The sequence below is a fragment of the Gracilinanus agilis genome, chromosome 6 (genome assembly GCF_016433145.1).
Source record: "Gracilinanus agilis isolate LMUSP501 chromosome 6, AgileGrace, whole genome shotgun sequence".
Classification (NCBI taxonomy): Eukaryota; Metazoa; Chordata; class Mammalia; order Didelphimorphia; family Didelphidae; genus Gracilinanus; species Gracilinanus agilis.
Window position 1 is genome coordinate 41,214,637 of NC_058135.1, and position 22,423 is coordinate 41,237,059.

At 36.4% G+C, this 22,423-nt stretch overlaps 1 pseudogene; it reads left to right on the forward strand.

Moving 5' to 3' along the window:
- LOC123252218 overlaps positions 1 to 22,423 on the forward strand; it is a 158,711-nt pseudogene that overhangs the window by 108,488 nt on the left and 27,800 nt on the right.

The following is a 22,423-nucleotide window of genomic DNA, read 5'->3' on the forward strand; positions in this document are numbered from 1 at the left end:
AGAGAGAGAGAGAGAGAGAGAGAGAGAGAGAGAGAGAGAGAGAGAGAGAGAGAGAGAGAGGCTTAGAGAGAGAAAGAGAGGGAAAGAGAGAGGAAGAAAGAGAAAGAGACAGAGACAGAGAGAGACAGAGGCAGAGAGAGACACAGAGAGTGTGTGTGTTGTGTTCTATATACCTAGTTAGTCCACTCTTTTCAGTAATCTCCATCTCACAACTCTACTCATTTGATACTTCTCATTTCTTGCCACCTTTAGCTCTCTATCTTTTTTTTTTCATTTTTTCATTTTCACAAATAAGTATTGTAAGGATGGGATTTGTGCAAGGTGGATAGGACAGGAGGAGCCAAAGAAGGAGTGGTTGACAGCTGGTGACAGTTGGTGACAGTTAAGACCAGAGGGATTCTGGGAATTCTCCAGAGGAGAAGGAAGGAGGAGGAGGTCTTCTGGCGGAGGTTCTCCAAGGAAGGAGGAGAGGTTCAAAGGAGGATATCCCAGCTTGGACCCAGTCCTGAGGGCTTCCTGAGGATCTTTCTTTGGACATCACCCAGCAAGACTTCAATCATAGAGTCAGCAAAGTTTGGGGACTCCATTTTGAGAGTGATCTTTTAGTCCCCTTCCCCCATACCCAGCCTTGCCGAGAGACCCCTTCCCGTCTAACTTACAATTATAGAAAAGGAAAGAAATAGGAAATAGAAATAGAAACTGAAGGAGAAGAGGCGGGGGGAGATGCTTAGGAGTGAGAAAACCCAAAGTTTCCCACCCAAGGGATGGACCCCATAGAAATAAAGAAGGCACCCCCAAATCCCTCTGCCCTTTACCCCTTTCCCCAACCCCCAAATGATGAATAATGAAAGCCATTCATCAGTCAGATAGCGTTCCAGAGTGCCTAAGAGACGAGGGAAAGGGGGACCACAGCTTAGTCTGGCTGCTTCCATCTTGAAGCCAGACTACCTGCTGTGAAGTTGACTGACCTCAGGGGAGGCTTGCGTGAACCCCGCCCTCATTCAGAATCAAATTGGGGTTCCCCACACCTCATCTTATAATGAATCCTCACCCCCAACTCCTGTGGGGTGGCACGACCATCCAGGTCACACAGTTTTGGGGTGACGCCCCCTTGAAGTCTCTCAGAGTATATTCAGCAGCAGGGGAGAGCTAGAAGAGAGTCTCACCTCATAGACTCTCTCTCTCTCCCTTTCTATCATAACATTTGGGTACTTGCTGTCTTTATTCTTATAGTGTTTAGTCTGCTTTGCAATGAGCCTGAGGACTTCCCATAGATACAGACATACATGTTGCATGTACATGTATATGTTTATATGCATATACGAATATGAAGGAGCTAATGATTCACTGGATAGAACACTGGGCCTGGAATCAGAAAGACCTGAGTTCAAACATGGCCTCAGACATCACTAGCTGTGTGAATTCTGGGCAAATATCACTTAACCTCTATTTGCCTTAATCTATTTGAGAAGTACATGACAAACTATTCCAATATCTTTGTCAAGAAAACCCCATAGCCCACACAGGGTCACAAAGAGCCAGAAATAACTGAAAAACAACCTATTCACATTTGAAGATGTATGTGTGTGTATTTGTATGCAGGAGAATGATCAAAGGCACCTAATTAATTGAATCACTACATTTCAGAATTAAAGAGTCTAAAGGGCACGTCATAAAGACAATGAGTTATACAGGTGTATGTCTTTAGAGAAGCATCATTGCATAGGAAAGTGCCAGTAAATTCACTCAGGGTTGGCAGAGATATGACACGGGCAAGCGTGACTTTGGTGAGAGTAAAAGAAGAAGAAGACTTCAAGTTAAGAGGGAGTTGTGAAAAGTCATAGGGTAGCACAGCATTCACACATAAACTCTAGAAAATATCTGAAAATGACCTTAAAAAGCCTAATGATGAAGAAAACCCAAAGGATTCAGAAGAAAGGTCTTCCATTCAGTTTAGGACTATATTAAAAAATGGATAGAAGAGGACAGAAGTGATAGAAGAGTAGAATAAGTGGTATGTCAAAAGAGGTGTAACTGAATTTTTCACTTAGCTTATCTTAGTTTCTGTTTTCTCACCCATACATTATGGATAATAGCACCTACCTCATAAGATTATGAAATCAAATGAGGTGAAATATGTAAATGCTTTTTATTTTAACTAATTCATTGTTCTATTTCTGTTTAACTATTTCTTTCATTTCAGTTATGTCTGACTCTTCATGACCCTATTTGGGGTTTTCTTGGCAAATATACTAGGATGATTTGCCATATCTTACTCCAGATCATTTTACAGGTGAGAAAATTGAGGCAACCAGGTTTAAATGACTTGCCCAGGATCAAACAGCTAATGAGTATTCAAGGGCAAATTGAAACTCATAAAGATGAGTCTTCCTGACTCCAGGCCCTGCACTCTATCCTCTGCTTCACCAAGTTGCCCTATTTAGCTGTTATTATTTCTAGTTTTACTTTTCCTTTCATCTCTAATAGCTATAGACATTTCCTTTTATAATTTCTAAATATACTGTCTATTTTTTTGTTTGGATATGGGTTTCCAGGGAGTCTGATTATTCTTAAAATATCTCTCTTTGACCTATTTTTCAAATCATTTGTTTTTAATAGTAGATGCCTTAAGTTTTATTCTATTTTTTTCAATATTCTGAAATAAAGGAGCAAGAAGTTGTTCTAGGGAAGCCAGTGTGAACTACAATAACTGGGCAAAATGCCACGAAATGCAGAGAGAAGGGAGCCAATGTAAACTCTCACAAATCAACTTGAAGCCAGTCAGATTTCTAGGTAGGTATATCACAAGCCAGTGATAGCAGTGTATGTAAGAACAGAAGCAGAACCAGTTCTTAGTGTTCATCGTGCAGGGATAGAGGGCCTTGGTTACCAACTTAAATCAACAAGTCAATGAAGCATTTATTAAAATCAGCTATGTGCCAGACATTATACTAAGCAATGGAGACACAAAAAAGAGTGGGGAGGAAAGGACAAAAATAAATTCCCTGTCCTCAAGAAGTTCACAACTCATAGGAGAAGCAATGAGTCAATAACTATGTACAAATAAGCTAAATATACCATATATTTGGAAATAATAACAGAGAAGAGGCATTAAGATTAAGGGGAATCTAGAAAGACTTCTTCAATAAAATGGAAGCCTCAGAGGAATCAGGATATAGAAAAAGAGACTGTAAAGGAAGGAGATCTAGCAGTACCAGATTTTGAATTCTATCATAAAGAAGCAATTGTCCTCTGGGACCTGGAGGTTCCACAACAAAAGAAAGAACTCACTTCTAATTTAGGATCATTCAACAAAAAGGAAAAAAGCCTTATCTACAATAGGCTATCAGAAAACTTAGAGCAATTGTGTTAGAGAGTGTGGAGCTTAATTCCAGACTCCCATAGAGACTGATACAATAGCACCAAATTACAGAGTGGACTAGGACAGTGCAACCCATGCAGGAGTGTCACAGGTGACTAATACAGTTACAAAATCTCACGTCAAAAACTGGCCAATAAAATAATATTAAATAGAAGAAAATATCAAATACAATTAAGAAATGCTAGATAAGAGTTAAGAAAAATACATAAGGTGGACTCAGGAGAAGTATATGATCCTGTGAGAACTACAAATAAAACCACAAAGGGGAAAAATGGTTTGGCCACAATGATTTCAAAAATGGAATAAATTAGGTACAAATGGATTTTTTTCTCAAAATGATACAAAGCCTCCAACTAAAACCATTTGTAAGTATTATTTGTAATGGGAAGAAGCTAGAAACCTTCCTAAAAAGATCAGGAGTGAAAAAAGGGTGCCTGTTATCACCAATGCTATTTAATATTGTATTAGAAAAGCTAGCAATTTATAAGAGAATAAAAAACTTAAAGGAATCAGAATGGGCAAAGAGATTTTAAAAAACTATCTCTACTTGCAGGTAGCATGATGGTATACATAGAAAATCCTAGAGAACCAACTAAAATGTTATTTGAAACTATCAATAATTTTAACAAAGTAGCAAAATATTAAATAAACCTGCATTTTTATTTATTATATATTACCCACAAAAAAGTCCAGCAAGATAGAGATACTCAATTAAAAATAATCACAGAGAAAATAAAATACCAGGGAGTATACCCGTCAAAACAAACCCAGAAACTATACAAATATAATTGTAAAACACTTTTTACACAGTTATATCTAAATAATTGGTCAAAAATTAATTGTTCATGGGTGGGTAGAGAAAATGTAATAAAATCTTACCTAAACTAATCTACTTATTCAATGCCAACCCAATTAAATTACAAAAAAACTATTTCATTGAATTGAAAAAAAATAATAACGATATTCTTTTGGAAGAACAAAAGATAAGGAATAACAAAAGAATTGGTCAAAAAATGTAAAGGAAGGAGATCTAGCAGTTCCAGATTTTAAATTCTATTATATTCTATTATAAAGAATATCAAAACTATCTGGTACTAGCTAAAAAATAGAAAGGTAGAACAGAACAGACATGCAACAAACAGCTGTAAAAGATTATATATAGTAGCCTTGTATTTGAGAAAAGCATAGATCCAGGTTTGGAGAAAAGAAAACACTATTTGGTAAAAATTGTTGGGACAACTGGAAAGTAGTTTGGCAGAAACTACGTGTAGTTCAATATCTTACATCATTCACTAAGATAAGATCAAAATGGAAACATGATTTAAACATAAATGGATGTATCATAAGTAAATAAGAAGGAGGAAAATATTATGTATCATATTTATGAATAGGAGAGGAAACCATGGGTCATTAAGAGAGAAAGATAGCATTTGGAAATATAAAATGGATAATTTTGAGTACATTAAACTGATTTTTTTACAAACAAAACAAGTGCTGCCAAGATTAGAAGGAAAGCAGAAAACTGGGGGGAAATTTATAGACATCTCATAACTAAAATATAAAAATAACTTTGTCAAATTTATAAGAATGAGAGCCATACCCCAATTGATAAATGGGCAAAAAATATAAATGATTAATTTTTAGAAGAAATCAAATCCATATATAGAAATATGAAAAAATGCTTCAAATCACTACAGGTTAAAGGAATGCAAACCAATTAGAAGAGAAGAAACAAATTGGGGAAAAGAAATTTATAACAAAAATCTCTGGCAAAGATCTAATTCCTCAAAATTTTAAGGAGCTAAGTCAATTGTACAAAAAATCAAGCCATTCCCCAACTAACAAATGGTCAAGGGACATGAATAAGAGTTTTCAGATAAAAAAATCAAAACTATCAATAAACACATGAAAAAGTGTTCTAAATCTCTAATAATTAGAGAAATGCAAATCAAAACAATTTTGAGGTACCACTCACAGCTAGCATAGCAATGGTCAATATGACAATAAAGGGAAAAAAATAAATGTTGGAGGGGTTGTGGCAAAATTGGGACACCAATGAAATTGCTGGTAGAGTTCTGAATTGATCCAACCATTCTAGAATGCAATTTGGAACTATTCCCAAAGGGCTTTAAAAGAATGCATATCCTTTGATCCAGAAATACTACTACTAGGTTTGTACCCTAAAAAGATAATAACGAAAAATGTTTGTACAAAAATAATCATAGTCATGCTCTTTGTGGTGGCAAAAAATTGGAAAATGAGAGGGTGTACCTCAATTGAGGAATGGCTGAACAAATTGTGGTATATTGTGGTGATGATTCCATCTACTGTGCTATCAGGAATGATGAACTGAAGAATTTCTATATTACCTGGAAGAATCTCCAGGAACTTATACAGAATGAAAAGAGCAGAACCAAGAGAACATTATACACAGAAAACGAAACATTGTGGAACAATACAATGTAATGGACTTTACTAATACAAGACAAAGCCAAGGGACTTATGAGGAAGAATGCTATCCACATTGAGAGAAAGAACTGTGGGAGTAGAAACAAAAGAAAAACAAATGATTTAACATTTGTTTATATGGATAGATGACTTGGGGTTTTGGTTTTAAAAGATTGCTTTATTGTAAAAATGAATAATATGGAAATAGGCATAAGTGATAACATTTGTATAATCCAGTGAAAGTGCTTATTGGATCCAGGAGTGGGGAGGGAAGTGGGGAGGAAAGAAAATGAAATATATAAACATGGAAAAATATTTTTAAAATAAAAAAATTTTAAAAGAGAAATGCAAACCAAAACAATTCTGACATATCATTTCATGTCCATCAGACTGGCTAAAATGACAAAAGGGAAAACGACAAATGTGGGAGGGGATATAGGGAAAATGGGGGCACTAATACTGTTCATGGGACTGTGAACTGATCCAACCATTTTGGAGAGCAATTTGGAAGTACTGTCAGAAGTTATAAAAATGTATATATCCTTAGACCCAGTCTGTTTCCCACAGAGATCAGAGAAAAGAAAAAGAATTCATACATTCCAAAATATAGCAGCTCTCTTTGTGGTGGCAAAGAATTGGAAATTGAGGAAATGCCCATCAATTAGAGAATGGCTAAACAAATTGTGGTATGTGATTGTCCTGGAATAGTACTGTCCCTTAAGAAAAAATGAGCAGGCTAATTTTTTTTAAACTTGGAAAGAACTACACAGGATATAAGCAACAAAATGAGTAAAACTAAGAGAACACCATACACAGCTACAGAATTAATACTAGAAGAATAAACTGTGAATGTTACATCCAGAAGTGAACCAAAAAGTGAAAACATACAACTTATATGAATATATTGATCTCCTAGACTATACTTTTTGTGACAGAGGGATGGTGGGGAGGAGCTGAGATTTTTATGGATAAATTGTGGATAAACAAATAAATGTAAAAAAAAAAAGGAAGATAATAAGATATTCAAAAGGAGGCATAAGCAAGAAAGCTTTGAAAGTTTAGTGTGGGATTTATTATGTAGTTGTGAAGAAAATCAAGCTAAACATAAAGAAGATTTATGATTTTATTCATGTATAATCTTCTTTTCCTTTGTATTTTGAAATGCTTTTTTATCTTTGATTTTGTAAAATTTGAAATTAAAAAATAAAATTAAAAATTTCATGGCCACAAAAAAGAATGGAATTCTCTAATTGATAGTCAAAAATCAATAGACAGTTTTCAAAGTAGAAAATTCAAGCTATTAATAGTCATATTAAAAAAGAGTCAAATCAGTAGTAATGACATTCAAATTAAAACTCAAAATTCTATCTCACCACAATTAGATTGGTAAAGTTAAAAAATAGGAAAGTGATAAATGCTATGAGACTACAGGAAAACAATCTCATTAATGCATTGTTGGTGAAGCTTTAAATTGGTAATAATCATTCTGGAAAACAATTGAAATTGTGCCTGAAAAGATAGGAAACTATGCATACCATTTCAAATGGAAATACCATGACTAGTCCTATATTGTACAAATCAGTCTCAGAAAGAAAGAGAAAAGAAACTCATGTTTAAAAATATTTATAGCAACTTTTTGTGGTGGCAAAAATGCAAACTAAGTAATGCAAACTAAGGGAGTACCCATCAAATATTTAATTACTGAATACATTATGGTTTATGATGTAATATAATATATATGTATATAATATGTAATACAATATTATTAGGCCATATGATTATTAGACCACTGATGAAAAAGATGGTTTCAAGGAAACTTGGAAAGATTTTTGTGAATTGATACAAAGTAAAATGAGCAGAATTATAATTATATATGCATGTATAAAATTTTTTAAAAACACTATAAAAACAAACTTTGAAAATCTTAATTCAAAAAGACTAGTGATGAAGTGTGTTACTCCCCTCCTGATATAGAGATGATGGGCTCATGGTACAGAATGAGAGACACATATATAAATATTTATACACATATATATAATATGCTCATATGTGCATATATATTGACCTAGCCAATGCTAGAATTTATTTAGCTTGGCTATGTATATTTGCTATAATGGTTTTATTTTGCTTCCAATGGTACAGATAGATGGTAGGGAAAGAAAATTGATTTTTTCCTAACTGAAGAAAATTTAATTTAAGAAAAAACAGTAAAAAAAGATGAATCAAAAATAAAAAGCAAGACAAATTAAAAAAGAAATAAAACAAGAGTTGGAGGGAGGGGAATAAGAATAAGTATGAAGAGCTTTGAAATAGGTGAGTGGGGGAACCTGGTAAAAGTCTCTAGATATTGGGTTGAGGTTTGACCAGTGTTGAGGACCTGATGTTGGTAGGCATCACTTTCTGTGAGTTGATGACAACACAATCTGACTGCTCTCTCAGCATGATATTATCAAAGATCTTGGTTTATTGAACAACACAGGATGGATGAGTGGACCAAGGAGACGGATTCCCTAGTTCTGTTTTCTAACTCCTTCCCCCAGACTGACCCACAAAGGTTGCTTCATTCCCAATAAATTGGGCTACTCTCTCTGCACTCTCTTATCTGCCTAAATTGACTCCAGCTAACTATTCCTGACTAGCTGGTCCACTGAATTAAATCAGGATCAGTACAGTTTAGTCAGATGGGTTGGCTAGAGGCCAAAAGGCCAGAGCCAAGTTGGTCTGGCTCGAGTTTTAGACTAGGTAGAGCAGGTCCGTGGCAGCTCACACAGAACAGATAATAGAGATGGGAACAGGGTCACTGGATCAGGATCAAAGAAGGCTTCTTGATTTTAGGAACCTCCAAATTGAGTCAGGAACTCAGCTTCCTCCTGTCGCTTGATACCATGATGGCCACAGGAAGTAAGACTCTGTTCTCCTCAGAGATCAATGGACCCCCTTGGAATCTGTGTGTCCCTTCTTAAATGTTCCTCTCATTCCCGAATATGAACCCATCTAGTTCCATGCATGTGCCAAGCTGCCTGCAAAGTATTTACATTGCCCAAAACCCTCTGCAAATCTTTCATTCCCTCTATTCCAGTGGTTCCCAAACTTTTTTGGCCTACCACCCCCTTTCCAGAAAAAAATATTACTTAGCCCCCTGGAAGTTAATTTTTTTTTAATTTTAATAGCAATTAATAGGAAAGATAAATGCACCTATGGCCATCACTGGCCCCCTGGATTGCTGCAGCACCCACCAGGGGGCGGTAGCACCCACTTTGGGAATCACTGATCTATTCCATTGTAATAGCTTGGATAAAGTAGAAAATTTTATCCAATTAACAGACTCTCTTAAAAAACGTAAAATATTTTGACAATCAAAATCCCTGGAAATCTGCGGGGAGAAGCGGGGAAAACCACACCATATTTAAATAAAACACAAGAAGAAATTACCTGTACTATGAGGAATGTAAGGCAAGGGCAGCTAAGTGGCTCAGTGGAGTAGCCAAGCCTAAAGAGTCCTGGGTTCAATTTTGGCCTCAGAGAACTTCCATGTGACTCTGGTCAAATGAATTATCCCCCATTGCCTAGTCCTTACCACTCTTCTGCCTTAGAATCAATATTTAGTATTAATTCTAAGACAAAAGTTAAGGGTTAAAAAAATGAAAGACAAAGTGAAAATTAAAACAATAATGTTTAAATTTTAGATAGTGTTTTAAACTTTACACTTTTCAAATTGACTTCATATATTTTATATCAACTGATGCTCACAGTAACCCAGTAAGATATGTGCTATTATTTTCCTTATTTCGCAGCTTAAGAAATTGAGTTTGAGAGAGGTAAACAGACTGACATTCAATTACATAGTAGTTAAGTGAGTAAGAATTCAAACTTCCTATAAAAAAAAAATTTACCCCGTAAGAACTTCCAAAATGAAATCTTCCAGAAACTTGACAGTCAAAATTCAAAGTTTCTAGATCATAGAAAAAAATGCTACAAAAAAAAACATAAGAAATTCCAGGAGGGGCAAGTAGGTGGTTCAGTGAGAGGCCTGTGTTTGACCTCAAATACTTTCTAGCCGTGTGATCCTGGGCAAGTCACTTAACCCCAGTTGCCAAGCTTTTACCTCTCTTCTGCCTTGGAATTGATATTTAGAGTTAATTCTAAGATAGTAAAGATTTTTTAAAAAGAGAATTCAAATTCCAAGGAAACATAGTCAAGATTACACAAGATTATGCTACAATTATTATAAGGGACATAAAATATAGTAATGTAATATTTAAAAAGTAAAAAGATAAGGATATACAACTATGAATAATTTTTTGCATAAAATACACTTGTGGAAAAGGAATGAATGACCTTGCCATTTCCTCTGTCTCTATTGCATTTATTTTTTCCAGATGAAGGACTATTGGAGAGAAAATGACCTTGCAGTCTTTGAAAGGATGAAAGAGAGCTGGGAGAGGAGCCAGTATTGCCCTAAAGAGTTAGCTACATGATTCAGCCCATCAGTAAACTAACCTGGCAGCTAAGCTACCATATCCTACAAACAAGGGGAGAATCTGTCCAGTAGTAATGTCACACCTAGTTTTAAGTTCACACACAGAAGTCTTACTTCACTTTAGAAAACAATTTTTATTATTACATGTTATTCATATATTACCACACTTTTTATTCCTATGCATTAAGTTCAAACAATTGCTTTCTAAAAGCTTCAAGCTTTCTTCCCTTTTTACTTTCCAGCCTTACCTCTGATTTTTATATAACATAATTTATGGTTTCAGAGGCCTCAAGTATGGAGTAGGCCAAAAAAACATGAAAGTCATCAAAAATAACATTGCTTAGGGATCAGAGTCTACTATTAGAAGGAAAAAATTCAGTTACATTATATTGAAAACATTGGAAAGAGAGATAATATGGCATATTTTGAGAAATACATCATTATAAAGAAATAAATTCAAATGTCAAGTTTCAAAACAAAAATGAGAAAATATGCTATAATTAGGATGAGGCAAAAGTCTTCTTTCCTCTGTATCTTAAAGCAATATATCTTGGGATCGCAAGTGTAGTGCAAAAGGGTGCATATTAACCCTGCAAAGCCTTACTGCAGAGTTTCTGACAGTTGAAAAGGGTTTAGAATCCTGAGGTTAGACAGTTGAGACTGGAGACTCGAGGAGAGTAGGAGGGTCAACTGAACGCTATCTTTGGACCTAAAACCTGGCCTATATTCTGCAGCATTTCTCTTAAAATTTGTTAGCTTAACTATTTCCTTTGGATCTCCCTAACCTCCCCCATTCCCAATCATCATTTTCCCTCCTAAATTTCTGTGGGTTTTGAAAGGAGGGTGGAGCTGGATGTTAGCTTTCAAACTGGGTAGATTTAGTTTCCCCATAGTCAAATATGGCTTACCCTTGTTACAAATTATCTCTTGAATCATTGTATCCAACTTTCCTAACCCAGTAGGCTACAAAACCTCTCAGGGCTGAGTTAGGCAGGTCCTTTCTCAGTCTCACATTCCTATCTCCCTCCCCAACCTGAAGCTTTCTCTAGGCGGCTATTAGAGTTACCTTGTATCCCTCCATTCCTTCCAATCAACCCCAAAACTCAATAAACCTTATTTGTCACTTAATCAAACCTTTGGCTAGTTCATTAGTTGATTGATAAGAGAGGGAGAAAGGGAGAAAGGAATAATATTGTCTCTGGGTCCTGAAGGGAATTGGAGGCATCCATTTTGGAGGAAGTGAGATCTCTATACTTCCTCTGAACTCTTCCTTTGTGAACCTGAGAAACTGACTAGAAAGCCCTCTAGTCAGTTTCAAGCCATTTCTGGCTGGCCCTAACCTTTGCCTGTAGAAGCGCCCTTCCTACCTGAAGGGCTCAGTCTGTTTCCCTTTAGTGTCTCTGTCTCAAACCTGAGTCCCAGTCTATGTCTTCCAGGGTGTAGCTGCCTGCCCAAAATATCTCATCCTCTCCCTTGCAACTCTTTATACCTCCGTGTTTATATTCCCTAAACTTAGTCATTCCCTTATTTCTCCTACCACCTCAATTTACCACCTTCACCATTGTACCCTCCTTATCCACTTTACTGCCTTAGGGATCCACAAACCCTATCCACAGTGCCTTATCCCCTATTCACACTACCTTTAGTCCCTTACCTTGCCTTATCCTCTATTACAACCTTACCTCTGCCTTAATTTCCCTATTACCCCTAGCCTATTCCCTTATTACAACCAGTTTAGTACCTACTAATTCCCTTTAGTACCAGATTAATTCCCTTAAAACACAAGTGATACATAAGTTTGCTCTAAAAAAAATCACAGATATCTAGTCATAGTCATTTTCTTCAGCGTGATAGCAATTTAGGGAAATTGTTTAGACTAAGCCATCCATGAGTAACATCTTTTTGGGCTGTATGTCTGAAATGGAATTATTCCTAAAGCCTTATTCCTCCCTGGTAACTGATCACATGCAGATGGTCAACCCTTCTAAATGGCCTATAGTCACAGATGATAATTAATTTACAAAACTGTCTTTTTAAGGTATTCTTCCATTATTCGATTAGGCTGACACCTTGAGGATGATATGGGAGGTGGAAATCCTAGCTAATATCTTTTTTAGTTGTCAGTAAAGGAGTAGGAGTATTTCCACTGAAAGTTGTTGGCTCAGAGGCACCATTTACACCTAGCAGACTAGCCAATATGGCAGCAAAGGAAGGTGATAAATGTTGGAAGGAATGTGGCAAAATTGGGACATTAATACACTGCTGGTGGAGTTGTGAATTGGTACAACCATTCTGGAGGGTAATTTGGAACTATGCCCAAAGAGCTTTAAAAGAATGCCTGTCCTTTGATCCAGTCATACCACTGCTGGGTTTGTACCCCCAAAAAGATAATAAGGGAAAAGACTTGTACAAAAATATTCATAGCTGTGTTACTTGTGGTGGCAAAAAAATTGGAAAATGAGGGAGTGTCCATTAATTGGGGAATGCCTGAACAAATTGTGGTATTTGTTGGTGATAGAATATTATTGTACTGAAAGGAATAAAGAACTGGAGGAATTCCATGTGAACTGGAATGACCTCCAGGAACGGACGCAGAGTGAAAAGAGCAGAACCAGAACATTGTACACAGAGATGGATACACTATGGCACAATCAAATGTAATAGACTTTTCTACCAGTAGCAATGCAATGATCCAGGACAATCCAAAGGAACTTAGGATAAAGAATTCTATCCATGTCCAAAAAAATAACTGTGGAATTGGAAATGCATTAGAAAAATATGTGATTGATCATGTAATGGGATAGGGATATGATTGGGGTTTTGATGTTAAAGGATCACCCTAATGCAGATATGAATAACATGGAAATAGATTTTGAATAACGATACATGTATAACTCAATGGAACTGCTTGTCATATTCAGGAGGAAAGATGAGGGGAGGGGTGTCATGAATCATGTAACCATGGGAAATATTCTAAATTTAAAAAAGGAAAAATATTTTTTTAAAAGATGACTGAAAAGGAAAATGACAATTGTTTTGGGGACCATGGAAAAAAAGATATACATTAATGCATAGATGGTGATTCTGTGAACTGGAATAACCATTCTGGAAAACAGTTTAGAACTATCCCCCTCCCAAAATACACTGCTGGTGGAGTTGTGAATTAATCCAACCATTCAAGAAGGCAATTTGGAACTATGCCCGAAAGGGCTTTAAAAGACTATTTGCCTTTGATCCAGCCACATTACTGTTGGGTGTGTACCCCAAAGAGATAATAAAAAAATACTTGTACAAAAATATTTTAAGCCATGCTCTTTGTGGTGACAAAAATTTGGAAAGTGAGGGAGTGTCCATCAATTGGGGAATGTCCATTGTTTGGGGAATGGCTGAACAAATTGCGTTAACTGATGGTGATGAAATACTATTGTGCTGAAAGGAATAATGAAGTGGAGGAATTCCATGTGAACTGCAAAGACCCCCAGGAATTGGTGCAGAACAAAAGGAGCAGAACCAGGAAAACATTGTACACAGAGACTGATAAGCTGTAGCACAGTCATTTGTAATGGACTTCTTAACTAGCAGTAATGCAGTGATCCAGGACAATTCAGAGGAATTTATGATAAAGAACACTATCATTATCCAGAGAAAGAACTGTGGGTGCAGAAACACAGAAGAAAAAATTGTATATAAGCACAATTGGGCCCTACTTGGCAATCCTTTTATACCTCCCTAATTAACTCATTATCATACTCATCACAATGGCTATTTGAAACTTTTTCACCCTTCTTCAAATCTCCTATAGGTTTCCCTTCCTGTCTCCTTCCCTTCTTAGCTGAGAACCTTGTTTCATAATTTACAGAAACAAAAGTGAAGCTATTTGCTAAGAGCTCCCACTTCTTCCTTCTCCTTATGTCATATAACCCAAATGCCTTTTCCTACTATCTCCTTCTTTATTTCTTCCTCATAATATGGCCACTCTTCTCCTTGTTTAGTCATTCCTCTACATGTACAAGTAGTTCCATTCTATTCCCATCTTCTCACAGATTGATCCCTCCATCATCCTCACCCTCACTTATATTCAACTTTTTCTTGTCTTCTGGATGCTTTCCTGTTGTCTATATTCTTTCATCCTCAAAATACCCTCACTTTATCTAGACTTCCCCAGAACTATTAGCCCAGGTCACTTCTCTCTTTTGTGGCTTAAATCTTTGAGATCATCTACAATAGGTCCTTCCACTCTCTTTTCACTCATTTCTTTTCTAACTCAATGGTCTGGCCTCCTGAGCTCATAATTCAATCAAAACTAGTCTTTCCACAGTGATCTCTTAATTGCCAAATTCAATGACATTTTTTAATTCTTCATCCTTTCTGACTTCTCTGAAGTCTTTGATAGTGTCAATCACCTTCTTGTCCTTCTCTCTAGGTTTCCATGACACTAATATATCCTAGTTCTTCTGGCACCACCATCCCCTCCAACCATCCATGTTCTCAACCTAAGTGTCATGCTTGACAGGTACTCACAGTCTCTCAGCCCCCATATTCAATTTGTTGCCAAATTCTATCAATTTTATCTTCTAATTTCTGCATCTTCTAATATCTTCTAATATTCTGCATTCATTCCTCTGATATTGTCACCACCATGGTTCAGCTTTCATCACCTCCCTAAGCAATAAGACTATTGAAATTGCCTCCTAGTTAATCTCTTTGCCATGAGTCTCTCCCTACCAGATCATCTTCCACTCAGCTGTCAAATTAATTTTCCTAAAACACACATCTGAGCATGTCATTCCCTACACACACTCTCTATCTATCTATCTATCTATCTATATCTATCTATCTCTCTCTGACCTCCTAAGCAAGATATATTAAATCCTCTATTTGGCCTTTAAACCCCTTCACAATATGACTTCCTCCTTTTTCAATCTTGCACTTTACTCTCTCCAACATACTCTTCAATAAAGGGACACTAGTTTCCTTGTTGATCCTAATAAGACACTCTGTTTCCACATACCAGACATTTTCACTGACTTTCTCCATGCCTATACCTTTTTCTGTTCTCTGGATACCATGGCTTCCTTCAAGTCTCATCTGAAATCCCACCTTCCACAAGAAGCCTTTCCTGGACTACTCTGTTCCAATTACATTTTATTTCTACATATGTTTACTCCACAATTAGAATTCCATGAGAGCAAGGATTGGCTTTTGCCTTCCTCTGGGTAAGAGTGACTATGCTGGTAACACTACCCAAAAGCCAGGCATGTTACATTTTTCCCCTCCCCCCAGAGCTTTTCAATACTTTTATGGCAGATGGACAGAGGTACCTAGTCTCTGCCATTGACTCTAGCTCTTACCAATGGTATTCTCCCAACTTAAGTGTATTCTGCTTCTCAGTTCCATTTAACTAATTATGAGTTCAAATTCGCTTTTACAAAGAAATATTTACTTCAAAGCTTTGATAAAAATAAACATACAAACATCCCCACTTATAATATATGTGATATAATCGTCCACTCCCTTTACATTCAGTTTCTACAGAGAGGAAAAAGGATTAAGTTCAAAGTTTATCTTAATTTATGTAGAGCATAGTTCTACCAAGAGCTCCCTTTGGGCTCTAGAACCAAGTACTCTGGCTTCTCTTTTGAGATAGTTGCTACATCTGCCCTGGAATTCTTCCTCCAAAGTCATCCTAGCTTTTGTCTGGGTCTAAATACTGCACCATGTGCCTAGAACTGAAAAGCACAAATGAAACAGACACAACCAAAACTCTGAAATCATTTTTCAGGACCATGCCAGCTCAATTCATAGAGCTCATACTACAGGTGAACACTTTCTTGGTTGTTGTGGGAAAGAGAGAACAAGACTGTTCTAGTCTGGTTGTTTTAAAGATGCAGCTTTGCTCCAGCTCCATAGCCAATGGAAAAAAATTTCTTCTTAACCATGTGTTAGAAAATGCAGAATATCTTCTCCCAGAAGGTGGTGTCCGGCATCTCTTACATTAGTGATATTGGAGTGCTTTCATCTCCATGCTAGGTTATCTGTGCTTGCACAAAATAAATCCTAGTAGCACTTCCATCCCCAATATTTAGTACAGTGCATAGCACATAGTGGCCAGTTAATAAATGCTATTAAATAACTGAATATACAAATTAGGCATGTTTACTTTAGAAGTTAGTTATAAACCTTTACCACTTCCTACATCCACATATAATTACTGAAGTCCAGAATATAGCTGACTGTGTTACTAGACTGTTTTGACCTGGTACCTGGTAGTAGTACCTGGTAATAGACCTACCTTGAAGGGACTTAGGACAATTCCTGCCTCTGCTCTCTGAGTAATAGAGAGAATAAATACATATGCATTGTAAAATAAAGGAAAACATGGAGAGAATAAAGGGGCAGATCAGGAAACTTGCAATAATCTTCTTTTAGGTCTTCCCAAATAACTCAATCCTAATTAGCTAGCTCCAACCAAAACTCCTTCCCGAACTTTGATAATAAGTTTTTGAACATAATTTTTAAAGCTTGAATTTTTCTTCTAAGTTCCCCTGAAGCAGAATTTGCTTTTGCTAAGTCAGAAAACAGCAGCCAAGATAAACCAGCATCCTTGGCTCCTCCACACTTCACCATACATAGTGAAGCCTTCCTCTGATTAATCTCTGAGTTCTCAGGGAGGGTGGACTATTCACCAGATCCCATGAAATAGTGGGTGATAATGTAGATACGCATTCAAATAGAGAACACCAACTAGGAACTTGAACATTTGCTACTGACCCATTCTCTGTACCTCCATGCCTTTCTGGCTCAACTTGTTACTAAGGCAACAGGGTATTTATCACTATAGTGCTCCTGAATGCTAAACAATGAACACCTTTCACCATGACTATAGATCATTTCTAGTTGGGGGGTTGGGGAGGGAAATGGAATGCCTTACTCTGCATAAGGAGAGCACAGAGTTCTGGGGCCAATAAAAGGCTTCCTTCTTTTGGTTTACTATAGCTTTTCAACCTCTCTGTTCCAAAGCCTTCATAGGAACTGCCAGAATAGGCACAGTATTTCTCATCATGCACTGAAGTCAATACAAAGAGTCTAAAGACCTTTGATGTCCGTTTCTGTGTCATGACAAGGATGAGCTTCATGGTACTAGCTCACAGAATAATATGAATTAAATGCTACTAGAGGTCATTGAGTCACCTTGTTCTTAATTCCACTGATTTATGAGACTATTACATGGTTGATATATAATTCCCACTAAGGTGACTAAAGAAAGGTGACTATCCTCTAACAGAGAGTTTTCAGAATTAAAACTGTCCAGAAATCATTAGTAGAAAAACCATTGTCATTTAAGGAAGAGCCCCTTTTAAATAATATTTTATTTTTTCCTCTTTTACTGGTAAAAATAATTTTTTACCATTCTTTTTTTAAAAATTTGAGTACCGGATTCTCTCCCTTCTTCTGGCCCTCCCTCCTCTCTTTTCTTCCTGGGACAGTAAGCAATATGACATAGGTTTTACATGTGTAATCATGCAAAACATTTTTAGCAGGAGTCCTTTGTAAGAACTGCAATCATAAACTATCATATCTGAGAAAACAATATAGTTCAACTCTTTCTCTTTAAAGATGAAGAATCAAAGTCAAGAGATAGCAAGTAATTTGCCCAAGGTCACACTGTCAGGAGCACAGTCTGAGCCTAAACTCAGCTCCTCTGATTCCAAATTTACTTTCCAAAGTTGATGGATGATAGTCTCACTTTCAGAAACCATATTATACAGGGGGAAAGGAAACTGACTCTAGAACCAGTTCCCTAGCAAGACTCCTGGGCAAGTCTGTTAAGTTCTTTGAGTCTTGGTTTTCACAACTATAAAGATAAGGAACTTGGCCTAGATGTCTTCTGATGTCCTTTCTAGCCCTGGATCTATGCTCCTATAATCTAAGCACCTTTTGTGAGCAAAGATTGCATTAGTTTCTGTCCAAAGAGAGTTTCATAGAACAGAACCTTTGCCTCTGGACAATTTATGATAAATAGATATGAGTAGGCATATATGAAATAGATGACACTGAATAGAAAGCCTAAAAACCAAGGCCTAAATTAATCCTTTTGTTTAGGTAAAGGAATGTGTATTTTAGGAGTAAAGTATGAAGACAAATATACAATTATAAGAGACCCAAAAATATAGCCATGATAGTCTAGCATTGATCATCAGCATCTGTCGATTACATCTTCTGGGTCATTAACAGATTTTATAATGATCATGTAAGTATGGTGTGTTTAAACAAAAAATTAGAGGGTGTTAACAAGTAAGGGACTGGTTAAAATAAAATTCATTCAAGACAAAGGCAAATAAGTGGATGAAGCAAAATTAGAAACTAAATCCAATTCTCCAAGTCAGTTCAACAACTTTTTAATGTTAAAAATAGTATTTTCTCTTTGTGGTGCTGCTTCCCTGAAAGGTAGACTAAGCTTCAACAATAAAAAGTAGTAAATAGAAATAATGGTAAAAAACCTATGTAAAACATCAGAATGACTGAGCCATTTCCTTTTTGTCATGTTCCCAGTGTTAACTTGCAACAATTTTTACCTCCAAAGTGATCTTTTTTTATGGTCTCTTTTACTCCAGACGCCACAAAATTGTCCTCTGTTGTTTTTTGTTAGTTTTTTTTAACTTTCCAGTTAACAATAGTACAGCTAAGGAGAATGGGAAAGAAATGTATCATCTATTCTAGAAACTTCAGAAAATCAGAGAGGGTTTGGAGAGAGGGAGGGAGGGAGGAAAGAAGGAAGGAAGGAAGGAAGGAAGGAAGGAAGGAAGGAAGGAGAGGAAACAAGGGAGGGAAAGAAGGAAGGGAAGAAAGGAAGAAAGGAAGAAATCTTTCCCCCTTCCTTCCCAAATAAAATCTAAAGAACAATTCTGTTAATGTTGAGTTTTTTGTTTTGTTACCTTTGCCCATTGATTTCCTCATTCCTCATATAATATGCTAGATAGAAGTTAACAAGTTTACATGAGATCAGTCCTCTATCCATTTTTCTACTTCAAAGGTTTCACATTTGTAATATCAACTGTAATTCTAGCAGAAATTAACGATGATGCTAAAACACTAGAGGAAACCAAGTATGCTTACACCGAGCTTAGGAAAAGTCAGTATTGATAGTCATCTCAAAGTCCTTCATTGATGCAAAATTTTTCATTTATATTAACCTTGTATCAACACATCTCAGTTTTTTTCTTATTCTTCCCTCCTTACCCTATGTGGTAGGAGCAATATCTCAAGCACTGTAATTGTCCTCAAAATTTAATTAAGGAATTGATAAGTCTTCCTGGTCTCCTAAATTCAAAAATGCTTGAAGTTTCATCCATGGGCTTCTGACCACAAATCATAAAGATGACCAACATTGGCATAGGAAAGCTGTAGTCAGCTGAATTCCCACAGAATATCCTCTCCCTCCTTAGCCTATCCTCTTGTTTTAGCTAGATTAATTTCCTTTTTTTAATTGCTGTAGGTTTCCCTCAGTGTTTCATTTCATTCTAATATAGTATCTAAGCTATCAAAGGAATAGTAAACTGAAGTTAGGTCTGGCCTGCAATATTTGTGTTTCTCTCCCTGAACAATTCTGAAATGGAAGAGTTTTCTCCTCTTCTTTTTCTGGACACCTGCACCAGATCCAGATCCTGTATTTCATTGGCCTAAAGAACATCAAAACATTCAATGTGGCAGTAACTAGGAAAGTACTAGAGCTCTGGACAAGAGCTTCACAGGCTATGCTGTAGGATCAATAAATTGAAGAAATCTGCCCAGTACCTTGGGGAGAGATTAACAAGGTTAAGTTCATCTAAATCTATTTGCCCTGTGCAGTTGACCAGCAAGCTAACACGAATAGTGGAGCTACTCTTCACTGGGAACACTACCCAGAACAATTTAGCCAAGTGATTCCAACTGGGTTAAAGGAAGCTTGGCTGACATCTGCAAATGAGCCAAGCCATACTGAGGCAAATACCAACTGGATCCAACTGATATACCCGGCATATAAATTGCTAAAACCTTGTCCCATTTATGTGAGAAAGAGAAAAACACATACATGCTATTTGACCCACCAGGATCCTTATCAAAAGCCTCAGAAACCATAAGGGAATTCTCCCATCTCAGCAGAGAATGGAGCAGAGTATATACTATGCAGTCTGATTGCATATCTGTTCTTTTTGCTTAATCACTTTTCTTTCCTGCAAAACAAGATTCAATTCAAAGAAGGGCTGGGATTTTATTTATAAAAGCTTGTTTGCTTTTTTAAAAAGTGGATCTACTAGGGGGCAGCTGGGTAGCTCAGTGGAATGAGAGTCAGGCCTAGAGACAGGAGGTCCTAGGTTCAAATCTGGCCTCAGATACTTCCCAGCTGTGTGACCCTGGGCAAGTCACTTGACCCCCATTGCCCACCCTTACCAATCTTCCATCTATAAGACAATACACTGAAGTACAAGGGTTTAAAAAAAAGTGGATCTACTATATTTTCCTACATAGTAACATTTTAATATATTTTCTTATAATAAGGCCAATGTTATCAAAGAATTCACTGGCCAAAGTTACAATCAATTATAGCAATAATAGGATTTACACAGCACATATTATGTGTCAAGTACTAGAATAAGCATATAAGTGGTGTTCTCTAATCCTCACAATAACCTTAGGAGGTAGGTTCTATTTTAATTCCATTTTATATTTGAAGAAACTGAGGCAACCAAAAGTTAAATGACTTGCCCAGAGTCACACAGCTAGAGTCAGAAGGTAGATCTGACCTTGGTTCATCCTGGCTCTAGCCCTAGTACTTTACTCACTGTACCACTTGGTATGTAATAATTTGTGCCAACTAAATAAAATATTAGATAATACTCCACTACTCTGATACACCTGTCACCTCATCTAGCAGAAAGCATCCTCCAATAAGAGCAAACACTATTTGTGTGTGTGTGTGTGTGTGTGTGTGTGTGTGTGTGTGTGCACTTACTATGCCAAAGGTATCATTTGAAGCTTTGTTTTCTCTAGTTATTTCCACTTTTTTTAGAATGGGGTTTTCTTAACCTGGATTCCAAATACTTGGATAGGAAAAAAAATTCACCTTTACTTGGAGTCTCCCTTCTATATGTTCTCAATCCAATGAACTGATTAATTCTCATGCAATCATATGCCTCAAAAATACTCAGCTAACCCAGACAATTATATTACTTTTCAATATTCATTATCTATAATTGTTGATCAAGAGATGGAAGAAGGAAAGTCGTTTTCCTTATTAAAATTTCACAAAACCTTATAAGGAGTTCAATTGAGAATTTCTAACTCTCCCAGATGAAATCAAATGGAATATTTTTTTTAAAAGCCTTAGCACAATGACTGGTACAGAGTAGGTACTTCATAAATATTTGTTCCAACCATGATGTCTATAAAACTCCACAACCTCTTATAACATGTATAGGTGGTCAGGTTTTGAGGATAAATTGGACAAATTCAAACACGTCTGATGACTGAGATCATTGTTGAAGTTTGTTATTTAAAGTAACTTTTGATTGTCAGAATTGTCCTGATTACAGGTCATGTATGGTGTTGGAAGTTCCATGAGTTGAAAAGCATTTTATCTGTTTCTCTCTTTGTATTCCCTTTTGTACATTGTCTGTGATGATATAAAGGCTTGAACATGTAGTACATTTTGCCAGTGGTGTTCATGTATTCTTATTCCATGAAAATAATACTTGTTTTAAAAAGAACTTTAAAGAAAACTATGAATAATATCAGATCATTTCTAGTTTGGAAGCATATTTAAAACTTCATTATTTTCTTAGCCTGAAATCTTTTTGAGACATTTCAGGAAAGGAGGTAAAATACAAATATTCTAGAAAATATATCAAGGATGAAAACTAACCCTGTGGGATCATTGCCTCCACATTCTCCTGAAGTCCTGCTATGACTCAACTAATGTATTGTCCTCTTTTGAATTCAAGGTTAAAATATTGATCAGAGAGCATAAATCCCAGTTGAGGAGGGAAGTCAAGAAAGAAATTCAGTAACGAATAATTTTAGTAGATTGTGACTTTTTCTAGAATATTAAACCCAAAGTTATATTTTAATATATT